The sequence below is a fragment of the Mastomys coucha genome, unplaced genomic scaffold, assembly GCF_008632895.1.
Source record: "Mastomys coucha isolate ucsf_1 unplaced genomic scaffold, UCSF_Mcou_1 pScaffold15, whole genome shotgun sequence".
Taxonomy (NCBI): domain Eukaryota; kingdom Metazoa; phylum Chordata; class Mammalia; order Rodentia; family Muridae; genus Mastomys; species Mastomys coucha.
In genome coordinates, this window is record NW_022196897.1 from 60,445,927 (window position 1) to 60,450,255 (window position 4,329).

At 46.4% G+C, this 4,329-nt stretch overlaps 1 pseudogene; it reads right to left on the minus strand.

The window, feature by feature from the left end:
- Positions 1-294: 294 nt before the first annotated feature.
- Positions 295-583, minus strand: LOC116092019 (annotated as a pseudogene).
- Positions 584-4,329: the final 3,746 nt, after the last annotated feature.

Below are 4,329 nucleotides of genomic sequence, written 5' to 3' on the forward strand. Positions count from 1 at the left end.
AGAGGCTAGTGTGGTAGTCAGTGCTCTTAACCACTGAGCCATTTCTCCAGCCACCCTGAGAACTTTTATGAACTGAAATTGTATTGATGCTTTTTTTCTTTAACTTTTTCTTTCTTTCTTTGGACGTTATTTAACAAAATACGGCGTGGCTACAGGAACAGCAAAGTGCAAACACAAAGGAGAAGAAAACACCTGGTTTCAGTTATAATTAACAGGAAGGCCAGCCGATAAATTAATAACAAATGGTGGGCTTCAAGGGAAGGCGCTTTCCTAATGACCACACTTGTGGAATCCCTACTCTCGGTTGTGCAATGGACACACCTGCTGGGTTTTGAGCCAGCAAGAGATTCAGCAAAAAATGAGAAGCATAGTTGCATGCAACAGCCACCTTTGGAAGCAGCCAGAACTGGGTCGGCTTAACATTCTATGCAGAGATCCACAATGTGGTTTCTGCAGATGGCACAGATGTCATCAACGACAATCTCCTAGACCACAGGGCTACTGCCTTCCACCTTTTCACTTCTTGCCCGTGCCCCCTGCCGTTGGTGCCCCTTCGAGTACCCAGGCCCATTGCTGCCGCCATTTTGGAAACATAATGACGATGCTTCCTTTTCAGGATGGCAGATGTTCTTGTCTTTTATTTGATTTTATGTGTTTATTTTGTGCTGAGTTCACGAGTTCGCCAGCCATGGCATTCGGGGTGGAGTGTATGTGTGTGTGTGTGTTTGGGGGGCGGGGGGTCAAAGGACAACTTGAGGAACTGGGTCTCTCCTTCATTTTGTGGGCCCTGGGAGTCAAAATTGGGTCTTCAAGCTTGGTGGCAGGCCCCTTTGTTGCCTGAGCAGTCTCATTGGCCCTGGCCCCGCCCTTCTGTATGATGCTAAGTAGCTGTTACCCACCGGTCAGCCACCTGGTGCTACCTGAAATATTGAATAGTTTAGAAGATGAAAAGTTCCCTTCATCTTTTAATGTAAAGTGACATTTAACAACAACAACAACAAATGGCTTTTGAAAACAAATTTGAAGTATAGAGAGAATATTTTTAACAGGGGCCTGAAAATGTTCAGTCTATGTTTCTGTTAAAAAGAAAAGCTTACTATCTATAAAAACCCTTAGACCTGTACACTTTCAAACCTCAGAGGAGGGCCTGGAGAGATGGCTCAATAGTTAAGAGCATTTGCTCCTCTTCCATAGGACCCCAGTTCAGTTCTCAGCATCCATGTGATGGTTCAGAACCAGCTCCAACTACAGTCCTAAGGGATCTGACACTCTCTCTGATCTCCAATGGCACTGAACACACATGTACACACACACACACAAGCAAAACACTCAGACACATAAAAATAGAGTGTTAAAAAATAGAGGAGTACAGGGCAGTGGTGGCACATGCCTTTAATCCCAGCACTTGGGAGGCAGCGGCAGGCAGTTTCTGAGTTCGAGGACAGCCTGGTCTACAGAGTGAGTTCCAGAACAGTCAGGGCTATTCAGAGAAACCCTGTCTCGAAAAACCAAAAAAACAAAAAACCAACAACAAAAAAACAACAAGAAAAAAATAGGGGAGTTAGAGAAGGGACTGAAGGAGTTAAAGGAGTTTGCAACCCCATTGGAAGAACAACAATAACAACCAACAAGACCCCCTAGAACTCCCAGGGACTAAGCCATCAACAAAGAAGTACACATGGCTCCAGCTGCATATGTAGCAGGGGATGGCCTTGTCATGTACCAGTGTAAGGAGAGGTCCTTGGTCCTATGAAGGCTTGGTAGATGCTCCAGTATAGAGAAATTGAGGGTGGGGAGGTGGGAGTGGGTGGGTGGGTGGAGGAACACCCTCATAGAAAGAGGGGGAGAGAGGATGTGATAGGGTATTTCTGGGAGGGAGGGAAACCGGGAAAGGGGATAACATTTGAAATGTTTTGATTTTGGTGTTTTTTTGTTTTGTTTTGTTTGGGGTTTTTTGGGTTTGTTTTGTTTTGTTTTGTTTGTTTTTTTGTGACAGGGTTTCTCTGTGTACCCCTGGCTGTCCTGGAACTCACTCTGTAGACCAGGCTGGCCGCAAACTCAGAAATCCGCCTGCCTCTGCCTCCCAAGTGCTGGGATTAAAGGAGTACACCACCAATGCCCAACTTTTGAAATGTAAATAAAGAAAATATTCAATAAAAAAAAGTACTCAAGAAGAGATGTTTGTCTTCCAAAGTAAAAGACAAAGCTGTCTGAACCCTTTGTTAAAAAAAAAAATGCAACTAGCCAGGCACATGCCTTTATGAGTACAGCTACAGTGTACTCATATACATAAAATAATAAATAAATCTTCAGGCTGGTGAGATGGCTCAGCAGGTAAGAGCACTGACTGCTCTTCCGAAGGTCCTGAGTTCGGATCCCAGCAACCACATGGTGGCTCACAACCACCTGTAATGAGATCTGACGCCCTCTTCTGGGCTCACGGCCATCTGTACAGCTACAGTGTACTCATATACACAAAATAAATAAAATACATCTTAAAAAATAAATAATAAATAAATCTTAAAAAACAAAACAAAACAAAACAAAACAAAAAACAAGCCAGGGGTAGCCTGTCACCATCCAGCCCCAGGGAAGTAGAGGCAGGAGAAGTGCTACAAGTTTGAGAAGGGGTACATTATGGGAAACAAGCTAGCCTGGGCGGGCTTGTCTAAGAAAAGAGAAAGGAGTGAGGAAGGGTCAGGAGGTGGAGGGGAGAGCAGTAAGAGGGAGGGGGAGGGGTTAAGAGAGGGAAAGAAACAATAATGGTAATTAGCAAATGAGGGGCAGAATGGTATGCTAATTGGCAAAGCCTTTGAAGCTTTAAATGGGTGTGTTCCCTCAGTGAAGTTAGGGGACCTGCACACCCTGTGATCTCTAACATTGGATTCCGGCAGCAACCTGATAGGCATTGTAAGAGCCTGGGGAGACGCGAAGGGGTGGTAAGGAAAGGGCTGCTCCTGCCTTCTCATTCATCACAGAGGAGGGCTAGGAAATCAAAAGGCCACAGCAAGTCCGGTGGAGAAAGTGTGCCCCATGGTATGCTGGGTAAACCTCTAGCACTGGGCTCCCAAATGCTGGTGTCCTAAGATGGTGTCCTGTTAGACATGGCAGCAGAACACCATGCAGAGAGCAAACAGGCACGGTGGGGCTGCCTGAGAGGGACCCTGAGGGAAGGTGGTCTGGGGCTCAGGTGGACGGCCTGCTGGGCCTTCTGTAATGGAGCTGCAGGCATGCTTGGACAACTACTGCCTGGAGAGGCAAGTCTACGCCATGATGGGACAGTGCAGGCCTTTCTTGACATCAGCCCTATTTTTCCTGTTGTTGTCCTTGGACAACCCCAGCTTTACATCTTGTGTTCCGGAGTATAGAAATGCTTCCGGGTGGTGTCACGGTCTTCTTGTGCTTCTGTGCTCAGCTGGAGCCTTCTCTTCCACTTTGGATGCCCTGTCTGTAGCCATCTCTGGTCCAGTCTTCAGAAGTGACTGTGACATCATCACTGATAACTCCTCTGGGTTCCTTGGCACCCTTGATATGCCAACTTCTGAGGAGAGCCTCTCTACTAGAACTCCTTCTAGATCTGTACCCCAACCCCCCAAAGCCCCTGAGCTACTCAAGTATAAGGGGTTTTTGTTGTTGTTGTTGTTTTGTCTTGTTTTTTACTTTCTGAGTCCTTCACATATTGGCTACTGCTTGAGGCCTTGCACAAATAACCTGTCTTATGGTTTTACAGACACCATGACCAAGGCAACTCTTTTTGTTTCTTTCATCTTTTTTTTAATTAGATTTTTTTTATTTACATTTCAAATGTTATCCCCTTTCCTGGTTTCCCCTCCAAAACCCTCCTATCCCATCCTCCCTCTCCCTGCTCACTAACCCACCCACTCCTACTTCCCTGTCCTGGCATTCCCCTACACTGGGGCATCGAGCCTTCATAGGACCAAGGGCCTCTCCTTCCATTGATGTCCAACAAGGCCATCCTCTGCTACATATGCAGCTGGAGCCATGGTTCCCTTCATGTGTACTCTTTGGTTGGTGGTTTAGTCCCTGGAAGCTCTGGGGGTACTGCTTGGTTCATATTGTTGTTTCTCCTATGGTGTTGCAAACCCCTTCAGCTCCCAAGGCAGCTCTTACAAGGACAACATATAATTGAGGCTGGCTTACAGGTTCAGAGGTTCAGTCCATTATTATCAAGGTGGAAGCATGGCAGAGTCCAGGCAGACATGGCAGGCATAGTTGAGATTTCTACATCTTCACCTGAAGGCTGCTAGTAGAATACTGACTTCCAGGCAGCTAGGATGAGGGTCTTAAAGCCCACACCCACAGTGACAC